The 22504-nt window shown below is 38.6% G+C and overlaps 1 long non-coding RNA gene across 1 annotated transcript; it reads left to right on the top strand.

The window, feature by feature from the left end:
• Positions 1 to 16174: 16174 nt before the first annotated feature.
• LOC148117538 (uncharacterized) lies at positions 16175 to 20675 on the top strand. The gene is made up of 4 exons (XR_015736931.1): positions 16175 to 16373; positions 17308 to 17384; positions 18230 to 18346; positions 19888 to 20675. It is a non-coding gene; the product is annotated as an uncharacterized LOC148117538 (long non-coding RNA).
• Positions 20676 to 22504: the final 1829 nt, after the last annotated feature.

Genomic DNA, 22504 nt, shown 5'->3' with positions numbered 1-22504 from the left:
GTAAAGGGTTGGGAAAAGGTTTTCCAAGTAAACGGACATAAGAAACAAGCGAGCGTGGCCATTCTAATATCTAACAAAACTGACTTCCAACTAAAGTCAATCAGAAGAGATGGAGATGGACATTTTATACTCATAACAGGAACAATTCATCAGGAGGAAGTCTCAAACCTGAATATCTATGCCCCTAATATAAAAGCACCCACTTATGTAAAAGAAAAACTTTTAGAACTCAAGGCAGTCATCAAACCACACACACTAATAGTAGGAGACTTCAACACTCCTCTCTCACCAATGGACAGGTCAATCAAACAGAAACCTAGCAGAGAAATAAGAGAATTACTAGAGGTAATGAATCACATGGACTTAACAGATATCTATAGAACATTCCACCCAAAAAGGAAAGAATATACCTTCTTCTCCGCAGCTCATGGAACCTTCTCGAAAATTGACCACATACTCGGTAACAAAGCAAACTTCCACAGATACAAAAAAATATTAGTAACCACCTGTGTCTTGTCGGATTACCACGGAATAAAGTTAGAATTCAATAAGAATTCTAACACCAGATAGCCTACAAATGTGTGGAAGTTGAACAGTCAACTACTGAGTCATCCCTGGGGCAAGGAAGAAATAAAGAAGTTAAAGTCTTCCTTGAATTTAATGAAAATAAAGAGAGAACATACTCAAATCTATGGGACACAATGAAAGCAGTGCTAAGAGGAAAGTTCATAGCACTAAGTGCCCAATTAAAGAAAACAGAGAAAGTACATATTGGAGACTTAACAGCACACCTAAAAGCTCTGGAAAAAAAAGAAGCAGACTCTCCCAGGAGGAGTAGAAGACTGAAAATAATCAAACTGATGGCAGAAATCAACAAAATAGAAACACAGAAAACAATACAAAAAGTCAACGAAAGAAAAAGTTGGTTCTTGGAGAAAATCAACAAGATTGACAACCCCCTAGCTAAACTAACCAAACGGAAGAGAGAGAACACTCGAATTAATAAGATCAGAAATGAAAAGGGGGACATAACAACAGACATAGAGGAAATTCAGAGAATCACTAGATCTTACTATGAAACATTATTAAATAAATATCAAAGTCAGGGTTTGAGGCTACAATTAAGTTTCATCAGACAAGATGTTCCAAGTTTACATCCATTTTTTTCACTCAGTCTGGATTTTGCAAAATATACATGTCAGTCAGTACTACACATCAATACATTCCCATATATGTTTACTGAGGGAAGATCTATTCATTATTAGAGCCAAGATATCCTGAGAAAAATTGTTGCTATTTCTCGGCTTCTAAAAACCACAGAGTTGTAATTTTTTTACAGATAACTAGTATAAAAACCCATCCAAGAATCCCCCCAATCCTTCTAAGAGCAATTACTACTCAGTAATTCAGAAGCACTGATCTAAATCTCTCAGTCAATAACTTCAAAGTGGCTTTGCCAATACATTATCCACAATGACAGAAGGTCAGGGAGAACCTTTTGAAATGTCACCAGTTCATGTCTGTGAAGAAATCACCTGGCCATATTAGTCCTAATTAGAAATTTCTTCTGAAAATTCCATTAGAAAACAATAGTAGAAACAATCAGTAAAACTTCCTGCATACGATCAATTGATTTTATTACCAGGTAATGAGTTTTGTAAACATTTTTTTCCAGTCAGATACTTCAATCACCTCTAGCATTTTTTTTCCTAATGAACAAAATTTTATTTTCTGCAGTGGTTTCTCAGCATCCCCTTGTTATTCTTTTTTTGTAATTTTATTAAATTATGAAAGTTTCCATTTCCGCCCCTCCTCCCACCACACTCCCACTCCATCCACTCCCTCTCCTCCTCCCTCTCCATCCCTAAGAGCAGTCAGGGTTTCCTGCCCAGTGGGAAGATCAGGTTCCTCCCCCCTTCCTCCAGGTCCAGGAAGGTGAGTGTCCAGACGGACTGGATCCACAAAATCCAGTATATGCAGAAGAAACAAGTCTCAGTGCCATTGTCAATGACTTTTCAGAAAGACTCCGGGCCAGCCACATTCAGAGAATCCGGCCACATTCAGAGAATCTGGTTGGATTGCCTTCTCATTCAGTCCCAGTCCAACTGGCCTTGGTAAACTCTCATTAGATCCGTCCCCTTGTATCAGTGGGTGATCGCATCCCTCGCAGTCCTTATTTCCTTTTTCATTTTCTTCCTCCTTCTGCTTCTCCTTTGGACCGTGGGGGGCTCAGTACAGTGCTCCAATGTGGGTCTCCGTCTGTATTGCCATCCATTGTCAGATGAAGTTTCTCTCTGATCTTACCTTCTTTGCTCACGTTCTCTTTCCTTCTGCTTTTCGTTTGGACCTAGGGAGTTAAGTCCAGTGTTCCGATGTGGGTCTCTTTCTCTATCTCCATCCATCACCAGATGAAGGTTCTATGGTGATAAGCAAAATATTCATCAGTATGGTTATGGGCCTAGGCCATTTCCAGCACCCTCTCTTCTGTCCAGAGAACAATCTGGGGATCTCTCCTTGGACCTGGGATCCCATTTATAATCAAGTTTCCTGTAAACCCTAAAATGACTCCCTTAGTTGAAATATATTCTTCTCTGATCCCATATCCATCCTTTCTCCCTCCCCCATCCCAGTCCACCTAGCTTTCCCCATTCCTCCCCTACTCCGTTCTCTCTAACCCTCTCCCCTTCCAACAACCCTCCCACCTCCCAATGCACCCAAGGTTACCTGGGACTCTTGTCTATTTCCAATCTCCAGGCAGATAGCTACATAATTTTCATCAGGTTCACCTTCATATTTAGCTTCTCTAGGATCACGAATAATAGGCTCAAAGACCTTTAATTATGGTTAGAATCCACATATGAGTGAATACATAACATATTCCTCTTTTTGGGTCTGGTTTAACTCACTCAGTAAAGCGTTCTCTATTTCCATCCATCTGCATGCAAAACTCAAGATGTCATTGTTTTTTCCCACTGAGTAGAACTCTAATGTGTATATGTTCCACACCTTTATTAACCATTCTTCTATTGAGGGGCACCCAGGTTGTTTCCAGGTTCTGGCTATTACAAATAGTGCTGCTATGAACATAGTTGAACAAATGCTTTTGTAGTATGATAGGGCATCTCTTGGATGTATTCCCAAGAGTGGAATTGCTGGGTCCTGAGGGAGGTTGACTCAGTTTCCTGAGAAACCGCCACACTGATTTCCACAGTGGCTACACAAGTTTGCATTCCCACCAACAACTGATGAGTGTTCCCCACATTCCACATCCTCTCCAGCATAGGCTATCATTGATGTTTTTGACTTTAGCTATTCTGACAGGTGTAAGATGATATCTCAAAGTTGTTTTGATTTGCATTTCCCTGATTGCTGAGGAGGTTGAGCATGACTTTAAGTGCCTTTTGGCCATTCGGGGTTCATTTGTTGTGAATTCTCTGTTCAGTAAAGTAACCCATTTTTTAATTGGGTTAATTAGAGTTTTAGTGTCTAGTTTCTTGAGTTCTTTGTATATTTTGGAGATCAGACATTTGTCTGATGAGGGGTTTGTGAAGATCTTCTCCCAGTCGGAAGGTAGCCTTTTGGTCTTACTGACAGTGTCCTTTGCTTTACAGAAGCTTCTCAGTTTCAGTAGGTCCCATTTTTTCATTGCTTCTCTTATTGTCTCTGCTCCTGAGGTTCTGCTTAGGAAGTGGTCTCCTGTGCCTATATCTTGTAGACTTCTTCCCACTTTCTCTTCTATCAGGTTCGAAGTGGTCAGATTACTGTTGAGGTCTTTAATCCATTTGGACCCGAGTTTTGTGCATGGTGATAGATATGGATCTATTTTCATTCTTCTACAGGTCATCTGTAGCATTCTTATATTTGAGAAATTATTTATGAAAAGAAATGTTTAAAATTTATCACACACTAGCTCATAATTGAGAATAACAGAGAGTTAAGTATTTAGGTGTAGATTCACATATCACAATTCTTTTATCAAATGTGGAACAGCAATCAAAACCAGGAGCCCGGAAAGAGGGCTTGCATGTGCTTTACATTGGCATATATAGTATCAGATGCCAAGACCAAGTGGGTGTGTATTTGGAAGGATACTGGCAGTAGAAAATCATATAACAACTCCCTCTTTTGTTTAAATGAGAACTTTCTAAGCCTAATACAAAGTTATTTACAATAAAAAGAAATATCAGTTAAAAAATTAAAATTGCAAGCCGCATAAACAATAACAAACAAGATACATACAATAAATGTTTTAATAATTACCCTATCCCCTTTAGTTCAAGTCTTGTATAATAAATAACTAGGACAAATATAAGAGGAAAATAACTAATATTCCTGCGGACATGAAAGAGGACACGGGTTACAAAAAAAGAACCACGTGGATGAGTTTATTATGGACTTGGAGACATGACAGACAGTGAGGGAAAAACAGGAAAGATGGGGAATGGGGATGACACACTCAGATTTTTAAAAGAATCCCAGTGCATGAGCGTGAAGGAAAGGCATATCTACATCAGACCCTGGTGGAGTAAATATCAATAAGCTAGCGCATATGCTGCTGGGATATGGAGTTTCCTGGGAGAATTTCAGTAACTACAAATATCTAGCCATCAAACCCATTAAAGACCCAAGAAGAAAATACTACTTGAGTAAGCAGGGAGTACACTCAAGTAACTTCGAAAAATGTGCAGCAAATGACAGAGATAACTGGCTACCTGGGCAATCACCCAAAATCTCATTTGCAATGGTGGAACAACCAACATTGGCTAAGTTCTAGAGTAACTGAGAGACCATTTTCAGAGGCAGAAAATATTCAAAACTACATTACCTTGTCTTGGTAAGATCTGACAGTCTTTTTCTTTGCTTTTTTCAGTGGTAGTTTTTATTACTTTATATAAAATAGGAAACAAAGTTTCCACCTCCTCTCCTCCTCCCACTTCCCTCCCACACCACAACATCCCCTCTTGCCTCCCCCTCCATTCCTAAGAAAGGACAGTGTACCCTGCCTTGTGGGAAGTCCAAAGCCTTCCCTCCTCTCTCCAGGCTTAGGAAGGTATCCATCCAAATACACTAGAATTCCCCCCTACCCACAAATAAACAGTAAATGCAGTAGAGACAAATCACAATGTCATTATTGTTGGTTTCTCAGTGTGCCTCAATTGTGACCACATTCGGTAGGTCCAATATATCCCATGCTCTTTCAGTCCCATTCCATCTGGTCTTGGTAAGCTCCCATTAGTTCAAACACACTGTCTCAGTAAGTGGACCAAAAACTCCTGGTCCTGTTTCCATTGGTCATATTCTCCCTCCATTTGCTCTTCCACTGTACATTGAGAGCTCAGGCCAGTGCTCCCATATGGGTCTCTTTCTCTATCCCCACCTATTGCTGGAGGAAGTTTCTATAGTTGAAGATAGTTATCAGTCTGAATCTGAGACAAGACCAGATCAGTTGACTCTCTCCTCCAATGCCCAGGGTCCTAGCTGGCATCGCCATACTTCCAACTTTTGCCTGGTGTTCTTGTCTGTTTCCAATTTCCAAGAGGACCTAGATATGTAACATGAGGGGGCCAACTTGTCGGGGTTTCCGTCCTGCCTGGTACCCCCCAGCTGGCAAACCCCAAACAAAATCACATACGGGACTCCATAAGATTATAAACTGATTGGCCCATTAGGTCAGGCTTCTTATTAGCTCTTATAACTTATGTTACCCCATTATCCTTATCTATGTTAGCAAATGGCTCCATACCTTTCTCAACAGGGCAGTTTACATGCTACCTCTTCAGTGGTCTGCACAGGAATGGAGAGAAAACCTTCCTGCTTCCCAGAATTCTCCTGCTCTCATTGTATCACCTCTACTTCCTGTCTGGTTTTCCCACCTATACTGCCTGCCTGGCCAATCAGCGTTTTATTAAAATATGATTGACAGAATACAGACAATTCTTCCGCATCATTTCCCTCTTTATTTTTTAAATAAAGGAAAATACCCATAGTCCATTTGTTGGGCATGTGGGTGTAGTATTTCAGGCTACTTCCTGCTGGTTGGGGGCGCTGATAATCTTTTGGGGACCTAAAGAAAATTTAGAATTATCATCAGGTCCTGACTGGAGTATCCTGTGAGTCTTGATCATCTCAGGCAGCAGTCTTGAACCTGTTTTGGATGAAGAACTCAGACATCTGGGCCATCTGTTCCTGTCGGAGATTTCTCAGGTGGCCTTCCTTGATCATACTGGATTTTTCCTAACTCAGAATGAATCCACCTCTCATTTTCTGTGGAAACAAAAGCAAAATCTCTTCTCCAAAGTAACAAACCTTTTGACTTCAGTCTTGAAGCCAAAGTATTTTCAAAATACCTATCTTGGGTTAGTTCAGCAGTATTTATAAACAATAGTCCTTTAGCAGCTGTTGCTCCTTCCTCAGCATTCAAACAATTCAAAGAAAGCATAATAGCATATAGTATCAAGATTCTCTGTATATTTTCCATCTTTATTTTAACCTATATTTCTCTTTTATTTTTACTTATACTTTTTGAGACAGGTTCTCTGTATATCTTTGTCCTGGAATAACTCCATAGACCAGGCTGTACTTGAACTCACAGAGATCCTTCCCTCTCTGCCTCCCCAGTACTGGGCTCAAAGGTGTTTGCCCTTGAACTCACACAGATCCACGTGTCTCTGCTTCCCCAGTGCTAGGATTAAAGGTGTGTGCCACCACACCTTGAACTCAGAGATCTGTCTGTCTCTGCCTCCCAGGCATTGGGATTAAAGGTGTGTGCTACCACACCTTGAAGTCATAGAGGTCAACTACCTCTGTCCCTTAAAGTCTCAGAGGTCAAGGTACCTCTGCCTCCCAGGCATTGGGATTAAAGGTGTGTTCTACCACACCCAACTACTCTCTTTCTTTCTTTTTACTTTAAGAACTTTAACTTTTATCCTGCATATATTTTTAACACACTGTAAACCATTTAGAGGTTTTCTTCAACTTCGAATCTTTCTTTTACTATATATCTCTCTTTTTCTGACTTCAGGAGTCTTTAAGGAGAGGATGAAAACCATGGCTTTGACAGCTAAATCCTCGTGGTTGAGGTACCAGCCAGAGCTGTGTTCACTGCCACAACTCTATGGCGTTTCAAGGTCCTTGCCAGCAAGCTGCAGCATTCTGCTCACAGACCACACTCTGTCGGACTGCCTGCCTGAAAGAGTCAGAGTTTGCCCTGGCAGGACAGTCCAGAAAGTCACCATTTTAAAAGAGCACAGCTTTTTTCCTGCTACGGCTGAAAACCGAAATGCATGCCTTCAGCTTTTCACCAACACTGTTTAAGTGTTTCACGGCAGGACCTCTTAATGAGCTACAAAGTTTTGCAGCTAAAGCTGAGTCAGGAAGCCTCTCTTAGATGAGAGCATTTGCTTGCCTCTATCAAGCAGAGCAGACCTGAGAAATTGCTGCTACCAACAAAACATGCTTTACTCTATTCTTTCCCAAGCTTTCTCAGGCTTTCTGTGGATTCATTTATCCATGTCTGGGCGCCATATGTAACATGAGGGGGCCGACTTGTCAGGGTTTCCGTCCTGCCCGGTACCCACCAGCCGGCAAACCCCAAAGAAAATCACATACGAGACTCCATAAGATTATAAACTGATTGGCCCATTAGGTCAGGCTTCTTATTAGCTCTTATAACTTATGTTACCCCATTATCCTTATCTATGTTAGCAAATGGCTCCATACCTTTCTCAGCAGGGCAGGTTACATGCTAATTCTTCAGTGGTCTGCAAGAAATGGAGAGAAACCTTCCTGCTTCCCAGAATTCTCCTGTTCTCATTGTATCACCTCTACTTTCTGTCTGGTTTTCCCACCTATACTGCCTGCCTGGCCAATCAGCGTTTTATTAAAATATGATTGACAGAATACAGACAATTCTCCCGCATCATAGATATATATTCCTTTATGTTCACCAAATTACTTAGATTTTCTAGGATCAGGAAGTATATGCTAAATGTTCTATGTTTATGGCTAGAATTCACCAATGCATGAGTACATACCATATTAATATTTTTGGGTCTGGGTTATCTCACTTTGGATAGTGTTTATATTTCCATTCATTTTCAAGCAAAATTCAAGATGTTACTCTTTTTTTCTCACTGAGTAGTACTCTAATTTCTAGAAGTGTCACAATTTCTTTATTCAATCTTCCATTAACGGATTGTTTCCAGGTTTTTGCTATTACAAATAATACTGTTATTTACAGAGTTGAACAAATGCTTTTGCGGGATGATTGGGCATCTCTTAGGTATCTTCCCAAGAGTGGTATTGCTGGATCCTTAGGTAGGTTAACTCCCAATTTTCTGAGATACTCCCACTCTCTTTTCCAAATAGTTGCATTACTTTGCAAACCCACCAACAAGAAATGAATGTTTCCCTACTCCACATACTCTCCATTAAAGGCTATCACTGGGGTTTTTAATTTAGCTATTCTGACAGGTGTAAGATGGTATCTCAAAGTTGTTTTGGTTTATATTTACTGATAGCGAAGGAAGTTGAACATGTCCTTAAGAATCTTTTGGCCATTTAATTTTCATCTATTGAGAATTCTTTGTTCAGTTGAGTATCCCCTTTTTTATATTGGGTTATTTAGAATTTTAGTGTTTAGCTTCTTGCTTTCTTTATATAATTTGGAGATTAGATCTTTGTCTGATATTTGGGTTACTGAAGACTTTCTCCCATTCAGAAGGTTGTCTTTTTGTCTTAATGGGTGTGTCCCTGGCTTTACAGAAACTTCTCAGTTTCAGGAGGTCCCTTTAATTCATTGTTGCTCTTATTGGCTGTGCTACTGGAGTTCAACTTAGGAAGTGAACTCCGGTGCCCATGTATTGCAGGCTAATTTCCTCTTTATCTTCTTTCAGATTCTGTGTTGTTGGATTTATATTGAGGTCTTTAATTGATTTACTCTTGAGCTTGGTGAAAAGTGATAAATAAGGATATATATTCAGTTTATTTATATGATGGATTACCTTGATAGATTTTCATATGTTGAAACATTCCTGCATCTCAGGGATAAAGTTACCTAATCATTCAAAATGGATTTTTTTGGTGTGTTCTTGGATACTGTTTGCCAATATTTTATTTAGAATTTTTGCATTGATGTTCATGTGTGAGATTGGTCTCTAATTCCCTGTCTATCTTGAGTCTTTATGCGGTTTTGGTATAAAGGTAACTATATATTCATGAAAAATTTGTAAATGAATCTTCGATTTTTATTATGTGCAACACATTGAGGAGTATACGAATGAGCTCTTCTTGGTAGAATTCTGCACTAAAACATTTAGTCATTGGCTTTTGTCGTAGGGAGATTTTTGATGACAGCTTCTATTTCTCATGACTATTAGGTCTATTTAAATTGTTTATGTGATCTTGATTCGATTTTGGTATATGGTATTTATCTGAAAAGTACCCATTTCTTTGACATTTTCCAAGTATGTTTAATACATTCTTCCCCCTCCATCCAGGTCCATAAAGGTGAGAATCCAAACAAACCAGGCTTAAACAAAATCTGTCCATGCAGTCAAATCAAAACCCAGTGTCATTGTCCTTGGCTTCTCAGTCAGCCTTCATTGCCAGCCACATCCAGAGTGTTCAGTTGGATCATATGCTGCATCACTCCCAGTCCTGCAGGCCTTGGTGAGCACCCATTAGATCAGTCCGTCTATCTTGGTGCGTGGATGCACCTCTTGTAGGCCGGACTTCCTTGCTCATCTTCTCCCTCCTTCTGCTACTCATTTGGACCTTGGGAGCAAAATCCATTACTTCAGTGTGGGTCTCTGTCTCTATCCCCATCCATGGCCAGATGAAGGTTCTATGGTGGTATGCAAGATATTCATCAGTGTGGCTATGGAACAAGGCCATCAGGCACCCTCTGATCTGTTGCCCAGGAAAATATCGGGGTACCTCTCCTTGGACATGGGAACTCCTCTAAAGTTAAGTCTCTTGCAAACGCTAAAATGGCTCCCTTAATTAAGATATTGACTTTGCTGCTCCCATTTCCACCCTTCCTCCATCCCACACATCCCATTCCACCTAGCTCTCTAGAATCCTCCCTTTCTACCTTCTCTCTAGCAATCTCCCTTTATATCCCCCTCCAGATCTCCATGCACCAAAGTTGGCCTGGCAATCTTGTCTACTTCCAATATCCAGGAGGATAAATCTATGATTTTCTTTGGGTTCACCTTCTTATTTACCTTCACTAATATCATGATTTATACTCTCAATGTAATTTATTTATGGCTAGAATCAACTTACTATTTAGTACATACAATATTTCTCTTTTTGGGTATGGGTTATCTCAGTCCTTATGGCGTTTTCTATTTCCATTTGCATGCAAAATTCAAGATACTGTTTTTTTACCACTGGGTAAAACTTCAATGTTTATTTGATCCGTTCCCAGCAATCCGAATACCTTAGAACCAAAACAATCAAACAGAAACTGTATTAATTAATTAATACTTGGCCCATAAACTCTAATTTCTTAAGGACTAACTTTTACATATTAAATTAACCAATCATCATTAACCTATGTATCGCCAGGTGACAGTGGCTTATGGGCAAATTTCAGCATGTCTGAATCTGTCAGCTCCATAATTCTCTCTGACTCTGCCTTCCTTTACCAATTATATGGGCCAAACCAGATTCTTTATTTATTAACCAATAAAAGCAACACATAGAAAGATGGATCTCCCATACCATTTGACCTTTACTATTTAAATTTTAAAAAGCTTTAAATTTTACCTAGTAATAGTATATGTAACAAAGAGCTTGGAAGTAAAAAAATTCAGTTATAATATTTATATCTACACCTTCTTTTAACATAATTAAAAAAACTATGACTATAAATTTTTCAACACCATCAAATACTCCAAAAGGATCTAAGTAAAAAGGAAGTACAGTGTGATCAACTTCCAAAACTCTAGAATTGTTATAGACATGTTGCTGCCTGGACAGTCAGCCAAAGATCTGCTGCTCCAATGGGGCATCCATCTTCAGGTTTGTTGTCCAACAAACTCTTCAATGAGGCATGAAATTTCAAAGACAGTTCCACCTATATTGGCAGTTTTCCATTCGCTTTCTTTTGTATCCTGCAGAATATATGCAGACACTTTCATGAGTCAGGAACCCCCAAGGATCATCCCATATTTAAGCAAGTTCACCAGTCCTTTCTGGGTTGTAACATGAAGGGCCTACTTGTTGGGGATTTTCTGTCCTGCCCAGTTCCCCAAGTTGTTTAACCCCCAAAAAATAACACAGAAGAGTCCGTAAGTTATAAAGCTGATTGGCCGATTAGGTATAGTCTCTTACTTGCTAACTCTCACATCTTGATTATCCCATTTTTCTGATCCATATTAGCCATGTGGCTCAGTACCTTTTTCAGTGGGGCACATCACATCCTGCTTCGGTGATCTGGTCAAAAGTAGGAGGAATCAATTTCCTCCTCCCCAGAAATCTCCTGCTCTCCTTGCATCATTTCTACTTCCTGTCTGGTATTCCCACATACACCTCCTGCCTGACCAGCCACCGTTTATATAAATGATGACTGACATAATACAGACAATTCTCATGTAGCACTTTGATCAAGGGAGACCACCTGAGAAATCTCTGGTAAGAACAGATGGCCTGATATCAGAGTACTTCATCCAGTACAAATTCCAGACTGCTGCCAGAAACGATGAAGTCTCACAGGACACTTTAGTCATGACTTGATCATAACTCTAAATTTCCTTTAGGTCCCCATAAGATTATTAGTGCCCCCAAAGAGCTGGAAGTATCCTGGAATACTACAGCCACATTCCCAAAATATGGACTATGAATATTGTCCTTTGTATATTTAATTATTTATTTATTTGTTTATTTATTTAAAGAGGGAAAAGTGGTGCGGGAGAATTGTCTGTATTCTGTCAGTTGTGTTTTTACATCATTATATTTTATTTATTTTTCACTACTCAGGAAATTTGGTAGAAATATTCATTCCACAAAATATCTTACATATATCAAAATTCCTGTACGGGCTTATTGGGAGAGTAAAATGACCAGAATTTAACACTTAATATTTGGGTCCACATTATCCATATGTACCTTCTGGAATTTCTTTTCAATCAAAGATAAGTCTATTCAATACCAATTTTAATTTGGTAGGACTATGTATGTCTTTGTTATCATGTAAGTTATAAATAAATAAATTATTAGATCAGGTGGAATCTCAAATGTGTGCTGCAGATTGGAAATATGTCCTAGCAATCTTTGTAAATCTTTAAGAGATTGTAATAAATCTCTCCTTATGTGCTCTTTATATATTCTGTTTTTCTCTAAACATAATTTATATCCAAGAAAATTTATATCCTGTCCTCTTTGTATTTGTTCCAGGAGCAATTTGTAATTCCCAAATAGGCAAATGTTTCTTACTCCTTCAAACTTTCTTTCTACAGATTCTATATCAGAATAAGATAGCAAAATGTCTTCCATGTTGATAGAAATTACCAATTTAGGAAATTGCTTGTATATTATTTACAATGGATGACTTACAAAATCTTAGCACCGTGTTGTCTACTAAACTTCCCCTTTTAGAAGAGCCTTCTCTTCAATATTACTTTAAAACTACAAATACAAAGAATTTAATACAGAATTAATTCTTGAGTTTTCTGAGCATCTAGTTTCTCATATAACACTGATTCTAAAACCCATCGTTTCTCCTTTGTTAAAGGCCATTGTTTAACCTATATTGATCCTTTGTTAACAATTTTAAAGGTAGGGCTGTTGATATCTTCTGAATTTATGCCAGTTGTTATTTATTATATTTGCATAACTTGAATGGTTGTTGAAAGATTTATAGTATCTTGCAATATACTTCACAGAAATATGAGTAGGTTTATGTTCCTTTTCTGAGACTGCAGGAATTTTAAATTGCATATTCCTTTGCTGCAACAGATCACAGTCACATAGATTCACTTCTCACTTAGTCACATATGGCCTCAGATTTCCTCTCTCTCTTTCTGGTCCTATATATCCAAACAATATCTGGTGTTGATTTCCTTGAGATAGGACTCCAATTCCTAATAAATAAACATCTGCCTCCTGAAGAGTTCAATTCACATGCCAAGACACTGGAGTAAAAATTTTCACATTACTTCCCATGACCAGTAATCCATCAATTAAAATGTTATTGAATTGGACTCTCATCTTTGAGTTTTGATCATGCATAGACATCTACCAAAATATATGTGTTCTCGATCCTATTGCAATATTTGATTCATCCTTCTTGTTTATTCATTAATCCAGAACAGTGTTGGTTTTACAACAGGCACTGGATATTTTAATTTTCCTGGGGTGACAAGTACCCCACAGTGTGGGAGTGATTGGATTTTGTTTGACCTGGGGGACTGTGAGAGTCCTACCTAGAAGTTTTTTAATGTTAATTGGATGCCTTGTTTGACCCTTGTTTATCTATATTCATTGATAAAATGTATGCCTTTGCCACATCTTTGAAAAGGTCCAGAAATTTGGGACATTCTCTTTGTGTAATTCCCACAGGAAACAGTATTTGTAGGAATGCATTGTCTAAAATCCAGGAGTCATATTCTACCACAGTTAAAACCATTTGTATCTTGATATTTCTTCAAATATTTGGAAATTGCTTTTCTTATCCACGCCTCAGTATTATAGTCAAATGATTGAAAACTGACAGTGTGCATGAACCAGTTACCCATTGATGCGTCTCTAATCTTATGGTCACATTTCTTCTTGTATTCTTATGTAAAAGATTTCAACTGTCAGAGAGTCAGTAAGTACACATCTAGCTTCCGGATCTGTTATTTTTATTTTTATTTTTATTTTTTTATTTTAAATGATTATTTTATTTATTTAAAATTTCTACTTCTTCCCAATCTACCTTTTTCCTCCCTCTCCCCACCTATCTCTCCCTCTCTAGCCCTTAGTCCTAAGAGCAGTCAGGGTACTCTGCTTCATGGCAAGACAAAGGTCCTCCCCACTCCATCCAGGTATATAAAGTTGAGCATCCAAACAGACCAGGCTCCCACAATGTCAGTCCATGCAATAGAATCAAAACCCAGTGCCATTGTCCTTGGCATCTCAGTCAGTCCCCATTGCCAGCCACATTCAGAGGGTTCAGCTTGATCACATGCTCCATCACCCCCAGTTCAGCTGGCATTGGTAATCTCCCAGTATATCAATTCCACTGTCCCTCGTTGTAATACTTGTCTCTGTAGTTCCTGTTAGTTTATCCAGATTTTTCATACCCAGCTTTCCCTCGGTTTGTGTTTTCTTCATTACCTCCATTTTGTTTTTCAAATCTCGAACTGTTTCCCTTACCTTTTTCCTTGCTCTTTTTTGATTTTCTAGGTTATCTATGAGAGATTTCCTCATTTCATCTGCTTTTGTTTTTTGTTATCTCCATTTCTTTACCGCAGTTTTTCACCTCCTGTTTAAGTTCCTCTATCATTTTCGTATAGTTCCGTTTAAAGTCGATTTCTTCTATATTTTTCTGGAGAAGGTTGTTCAATTCTCCTTGTTGCATGATCCCTGGATTCTGGTGTAGTTATGTTGCCCTTCAGATGGTTGGAGGAATTCTTGCATTGGTGCCTGCCCTACCCGTCCTTCAAATGCAGCCAGGAGAGTCTTGGCATCTTGGTCTAAACTTTGTTGTGACTGACTCTGAGTGGATCTCCTCCGTGCAGGAGAAGGAACTGTTCCTGGGCCCAGAACCTCCCAGACAATAGGGCAGGCAAAGGGAGGTGGTCAGGGATGTGTGAATAAAGAAGTCCCTGCATCAAGAGCTAAAGTGGCCCAATGTTCCTTTCACAGAATAACTTTATGTATTTAACCTGGGTCTAGATCAGGAGACACAATAGAGAAAGCTTGCAGTCAGTAGTGCCATGATCTTGGGCAAGTGTTTTTGTGTGCAGCCACCTGACTCATGGCTTGAGGTTAAAAGGAGAGGTATGACTGTCGTTCTGGCTTCTTTGCCATTCTGCGCACATTTTTATTACTCATGTGGAGGATAGGCATACTGCCTCCTCTCATTGACCTAGTCTGACAGAGAGCAGGTTTCCCAACAGAGGGGAATTGCCTCTGAGCAGCAAGAATGCATCTCTGAGACAGATACACTGAGCTGTAGAGAATATTTTGCTAATTTTCCTACTATTGTCTTATGACAAAATTACATTTACACATCCAAACCTATTTCTTTGTCAAAAATCAGGTGTTCGTAGGTGTGTGGAATAATGTCATAGGCTTTGATTTGATTCAGTTGGTAGATTTGTCTGTTTCTATGCCAATACCAAGATGTTTTTATTACTGTAACTCTGTAGTAGAGCTTGAAATCAGTGAATGCGATACATCTGGAAGTTACTTTATTGTAGAGTATTGGTTTGGTTATCCTGTGATTTTTGTTTTCCCATATGAATTTGAGGTCTGTGAAGAATTGTGGTGTGATTTTGATGAGGAATGCATTGAATCTGTAGATTGCTTTTGGTAAGATTAATATTTTTAGTATGTTGATCCTACCTATCAAAGATCATGAAAGAGCTTTCCATTTCTGATATCTTCTTAAATTTCTTTCTTCAAAGGCTTAAAGTTCTTGTCATCCAGGTCTCCCACTTGTTTGGTTAGTAACCCCCCAATATCATATCACATCCTCTTTCCAAATACATGCCCCCTCTACTTCAACCATAGAATCTAATTGTTGCTCTTCTTATATTCTTGTGCTCAGGTCCTCCACTAGAGTATAGACACCTTGACAAGGACCAGTCACCTAAGGAAAGTACACTTTCTCAAGTCCAGGACCATTTAGCTGACAAAGTATTTCAGTTGCATGTGATATTTTTATTAATAATTTAGTAAACTATTAATACTAATATTATTATTGGTTCTTTCCTTTTATTTTTATCAATTTCCTCTTATGACCTTCATAAATTACATTGGCTATTTTATATGGGACCGTAAAAAAGATTTCTGATTGAGAAAGATGTTTCAACATTTCAAATAATACAATAGGTATTAGTTCTTTAGGATTACAAGACTTAGAATATTTTTACTGCTCAGAATCCACTACCCAAGACAAATAGTCATGGAAACATTAGAATGTTTAGAGTTACTGTACTAAGCAACCGCTGTCATTTGTCCATTCTGGAAAATAATTTGAAGAGTCTTAAGACTTCTTGGATGTCTGTGTGGTCTAAACAGCTCATGGTCTTCAGGAAGAACTTCAACACCATTGGATGTTCCTCAAACCTGCTCATCTCAATCCATATCGCCCTTGATATACAGTCATCTTTGTCTTTTTAATGCTACCTCTCTTGCTCTGTGTTCTGTATCTTGAGGTAAGTCATTCTGAAGGTCCCTTTGAAAAGGAACAAATCCAGAATTGAATCATGTCGTGTGAATCATTACATCCTCCTTTCTATGTATCAGTCATATTATTGAGCATGGACCAGGAAATGAATTGGTTAAATTATGACTCAATAACTCAAATGATGGTGCTGCCAAACCATGGGGGTATCCCTCTCTTCCTTCTATAAATAGAATCCATCATCGGACTTTATAAACTATATTATTTTTTTTAAAAAAAGCATTTCTTCCCAGTATTTTTCATGCATTGTATTTTATCCTATTTTGGTCCCCCTCAATTCCTCCCAGAACTTCTCCACTTTTCTACCTCTTGGTGCTGTACACTTTTACCATGGGAATACATGTAACAGAAAACTGGCTATCTTGAATTTGAAGTATACAGTTCACTGACTTAAGGTGGTTTGTTTATAGACATTTCTGGAACTTTTTTGTCTTTTTCATTTTGATTTATCCTCACCCACTGTCCAGTCCCTGGTAACCCCCACTGTACCTTCCACATCTGTACATTTCACCCTATGGGGTGTCTCATAAGTGGGAAATGATGCCATAATTGTTTCTCTGTGATTTTTCTCTATCCACATACTGTTATGTTCTCAAAGATCTCACATATTAAACAAAGTCAGAATTTCCCCCTTCAGATTTGTATATGTCTTCAGCCATCAAGGAACATGCACATGGATGACACCTTTGCTTACTGAGAAGGGTGCCATGAATGTTGTTGAATGAACATGTATTCAAGATGATTCTTGAATTCTTTAGGGAATAGGCCCTGAAACTAAAATGATAGATCTTATGGTAATTCTCTGTTCTAGCCTATGAGGGATAACTATCTAGTTTTCTACATTGCCTGCTTGCTCCACTGGCAATGCATAAAGATTTTTAACAGTCTCACACCTTCTCTTGCAGTTCTGTGTTTTTCTTCTTATAAAAAAAGTATTGTGCATAAAATGTTTTATTCAAGCTGAAATAAAAAGGAAAAAGAGGTGAGTATTTTATATTTTTCACAAATTTCTATCAGTCATCACTTTCCCTTTTATAAGACATAGGGATGACCACTGTTGACCACTGCTGTATATATCATACAATTCATGTATTTGTTGGTAAAGTTTCTATGTGAATAAAATTTATCTACTTTTAGCAGAGCCAGGGAGCACTGTCTTTGACTGTAAACTATCGGGAGACTGGATAATCCATTATATCTCTATAAAGTATTAAATTCAAGTATATTACTTCACTATTTTGCACTTTACTCCTAACCTACAAAAGTTTGAGATCATTGCTATGTGCCTGTTATTTCACTTTCATGAGGCTTGAAAGATTTTTACTGAAAAATGTTTTTGCATACAATACCTACTGGTAATTGATTCCCTTCCCCCAACTCCTCTCAGATCATCCCTGACTCTCCGTCTCTCCAAATGCACACCCATTCATTCTCTCTCACACTGGAAAGCAAATGGATATCCCAAGATGATTAAAAAAGTAACAGAATAGGTAAAATAAACAAACTATAAGGAGAAAGGGTCAAAGAAGAAAAACAAGGAACAAATGCAGATGGTGCCTGTTCTAAAGAGTAGTTGGTATACCCAGTGAGATTCCTTTGGTGAAAACAAGCTTTTCCTTTGGATTGGAGATAGTGTCTGAGTTAGGCATGGGGGGCTTGCAGGACTGAAGGTTTTGTTATTGCGTATATGCTTATAAACATTAATGCAAATCCAGAGAACTGGACTGTGAGGATGGGTCTGTGTTCCAGGGATGGTTGAGGATTTGTTATATGAGTCACCCTCTGCATGACTGTACTTTTCTCTTTTTCTTTTTTCTTTTTTTGCAGGTGCTTCACTTTCTCCCATAATTCCCTGTCCAGTTCAACATTTCTTATTACTACTAAGTAACTAAGCCCATCTGAATTCATCTTCAAAATGTATAAATACTACTACAAAAGGCAGAGGTAAGGGCTAAGGAGAAACCTATACTGTGATCTTCAAACTTTTTCTGAAAAATAAACATGCATCCACCCCACAGATATCAGACGTGGAATTAACAAAGTCTTCAACAGTCTGAATCTTGATCCACTCTCCTTCAGCGCTGTGCTATAGACAGTGTATTAACCAAGCTGGCTATCAATTCCAAACCCATCATGTTGGTGTAAGTTTTCAAGTAGGACATCTGTGCCTTCACTCAGTTAGAACACAGTGGGTGTGTAAGAGAAAGTATTTCTGGGCAAGAAAATATAGGTTGTAGGTTCCCCAAACGGTTCTTCATATGCAGTCACTGACACAGTCCACATTTCTACTGATAAAAAGACACCATCTTTTACCTTTCTGCAAAACAACCAAGCTGAGATCCCTGGGGCATAATTTTCCATCTGATCATTTTCACTTACACCCAAGGATTTAAACTGATAAGACATCCTGATAACATGGTTCACAGGATCAAGTAAAATGTTGTTTTACTTCACAGAAAATAGTTGTTTATTCAAAATTTGTCAACATACTTTGCACATGTTAATGAAGTGACTTTGGTTATTCAAAGATAGAAATTGGAGGAAGTCATAAGGACAAAAATGTCCACAAAGTCTGCCATGATTTCTGTTTTACATACTTTGTGTGTGTGTATAGGTGTGTTATTGATAGAAATAAGTATCCAATACATACTAGGCAATGAATATATCACCTAAATATGTTATCATATTTCATTTTTTTAAAATACATCGTCAATGGTAAAGCCATTATGATTTTAATTGTGCTTTTCTCTATTGCTTTCTTTAGCAAAAATCTTATAAATTGTAACAAATATGCAAATAAGAATGTCACTGACTACTGAAGCCAACTGGATAGATAACTGTTCTCCCTGAAGTTACAGTTTTGTGTTCATCTTTCACACTTAAAGATGAATATATCTCTTTACATGTATAAATAAGTCACTTATATTTCATGGATACAAATGAGTTCAATGGCTCATTTGTGAGAGGTTTGGAGTTCAACTCTCAGCACCAACATAGCAGCTCAAAACCAGTTGTAACTCCAGTGCCAGTTTCTGACACTCTGTTCTGAACTCTTCAGGTATCAGGCACACAAAAGGTACATACATGTATATGCAAGCAAAACACACCAAAACATAAAATAATAATCTATTTTGTTTTGTTATAGATGTATGTGTAGGGGTTGGGCATGTTGGTACCATGCCCTTGGAGGCCAGAAGAGGGCATCAAATCCCCTGGAGGTGGTTGTGAGTAGCTCAGGGAAGGTGCTAGGAAAGAAACTCTGGTCGTTTGCAAGAATAGGAAGTACTCTTATCCACTGAAGGGTCACCAACCTTGTTTCTTTTATTGTTATCTACAGAATGTGCAGGAGTAATATATAGAAATAGCTTTTCAATGCAACTTTTAGACAGGAGAAACAAAATGGCTCTTTAGGCCTCTAACAATGATTTGTTCTGTGTCTTCTCTTTTCCCTCATGTTCCTGGTTGATTCCACACTTTCCTGACAGCATCTACAACTCTGCCGAAGTGAAGGAGTGGATCTTCAGACTGACAAGCCTCCTTTGCAGTTTTTTGGTCTGGGGTTTTGGGATAAGCCTAGCTACCAGTAGATACTGGCGCATTTGGGAATTCAACAGCAAGGCTCTACCCCTGTTGTACATTGGACTGTGGGAAGCTTATTATTATCAAGAAGTCAACAATTCAGGTTCAATAACCAGGGTGCCAGTGTACAGTGCTATGAACTCCAACTGGACCATTTCAATAGAACTTGAGTATGCAAGGGGCCTGATAATATTGTCTAATTTTATGCAGCCCGTAGTCCTTATTTTTACCTCAGTGGCCATTATGGTCTGCTGGATCAGAGCCCCATACCCTGATTTCATGATCCTGTGCTACAAAACATCTGTCTTATTTCTGATCTTCAACATCATTTGCACAGTTCTGGCTGTGAGTTTGAACCACCTGGTGGACATTTATGGTCAAAGCACCCTTGACTTTCCACTAACATTTCCGGTCAGTAAAAAGGATCTGATAAGGAAGCAGAAAACCCATGTGCTACCACTGGGGATGCTGACAGCTGTGCTTTCAGTCATCAGCATCATTACATTGCTTTATGAGATGTGGTCAATTATAAAGCAAAAGCCACAGTGAAGTCAATAGTTGCCTAAATAGATCACTGTCTGTAGAATTGAGCTAAGGGCTCCTGTATCAGCAACATCTGCCAGGAGACTCCTTCAAGATACTTTCTGTGTGCACATAAACCTGCTCTGGTCATCTACTCATGTCAAATAAAACGTTAACTGCATTACCCATGTTTGTCACCTGCTTACGACTTGCTCTACTCTACAAATGCACTACCATCTCTTAAGGTCTTCATTTCTGGAAATATAGGCCAGGATTGTACATAGAGATACTTAAAGCAAAGGCAGGATACAAACAAGGGCAGAGAAGAGTTCAAGTTGCATTCATACACATGACCAACTCCAGGCTAAAAGGAGGTTCATAAATAAGCTCACACCAACAAACAGGAAAGCAACTATATCTCCACTGTGGAGTCCTTAGCTTTTATACTGCTTTGGAGGTTGGAGCAAAATCTCTGATCTTTGTCACCTCTGACTGTGTTGGGATTGGGGAGATAGAGTCCACAATGTGCAATTGAGCTAAACGAGGGATATCCATGGGCACTGCCCACTACGGGGCACTAGCACACTTCTATTTCCCTTTTGTGAAGAACCCAAACATGGGCATTCATTGTCACATATATAACCTCTCACAGATAGTGTATCTCCCTTTTAAAGAACAATTGAGTTAGACTCACACTTTCTCCATATGGACGGAAGCTGTGCTATAGTAAGAGGATTCTGACAGAAATTGGTAGGAAAATAGAACCACACAAGGTCCACTTGCTCCACATTCTAAAGAAGTATGCTTTGGCAAATAAATAAATACATAAATAAATAACTCATAATATAAACTGAAGATATGGGTGGAAAGTTTAGTTTCCAGGACTTCCACCTCAGTCATTGTTTGTTCTCAGACATCAGTTAGAAGGCAATTCAGTCTCCAGGGGAAGCCACCTCTCCAAATTTACATGAAATAGCTAAATTTAGACTCTGAAATTTTCAGTGCAATTTTTTTCAGAAGTTTTTACTCCATTAAGGCATAGAGCAGAGGTTCTCAGCCTTGCTAATGTGATGACCCTTTTAATAGAGTTCCTCATGTTGTGGTAGCCCTCAAGCACAAAATTATTTCATTGCTACTTCTTAACTGTAATTTTGCTCCTGTCATGAATCATAATGTAAATACCTGATATGCAACCCCTGTGAAAGGGCATTTAACCCCCCAAGTTGCAGAACCCACAGGTTGAAAACTACTGGAATAGAGGAAGAAGATGTGAAGGAGAGTGTAAAAGTGCCTAAAGGGAAAATGAGATAGAATTCATCCCAGTACTTCATGGAGACCACAGTATCAGAAATAGGGAATGGCAGAGGAGTGACATGCGTTCAAGTTGTTGGAATGCATACCACCATTGCAAGAACTTTATGTGAAATTCCCAAATGAAGCATTGCTAAGATGTTAGACTCAATAAGCTTTAGCAAGACAAAATGATGGCAGAAGGCGAGGAAGGGAGATGTGAATTGTTCCCATTACAAAGAAGAAGTGATATCATGACCCCAAATCTTTTTTCTGAATCCTGACATGGACTTATGATTTTTAGTAGAAGAAAAATTGGAGGAGATGCCAAGAATTATCCATAGATACAGAGGTATATAACAAGGTCAAGGTATAGAACATCCCCTATTTTGTAGTGATTTAGGTCCATTTGACTTGAAGAAAATGGAGGTGGGAAATGGGATGAGGGAGGGGTTTGGGGGAAGAGGAGGAAAGAGAAACTGCATTTAAGATGCAAAATATGAGAGAATATCAGAAAAGAAGCATCAATTTCTAGGTTGAGAATATTTTCAGAGGAGCTGAGTGACCTGAAGGTCATATGAAGAGCTCCAGGGATGCAGCGTTTGTAAGTTGTGACTCGTGTTGAGGTGGGCTTTTTATTTAATGTGTATTTGTCTGTGTATGTGAATGGTAACTGAGAGAGTTTTAGAGTAAAGTGTACTTGGAGGTCAT

The sequence above is a fragment of the Myodes glareolus genome, chromosome X, assembly GCF_982192425.1.
Source record: "Myodes glareolus chromosome X, mMyoGla1.1, whole genome shotgun sequence".
In the NCBI taxonomy this organism is placed as follows: Eukaryota; Metazoa; Chordata; class Mammalia; order Rodentia; family Cricetidae; genus Myodes; species Myodes glareolus.
Note: the sequence above shows the minus strand (reverse complement) of the source record. Positions and strands in the feature narration are given on the sequence as shown.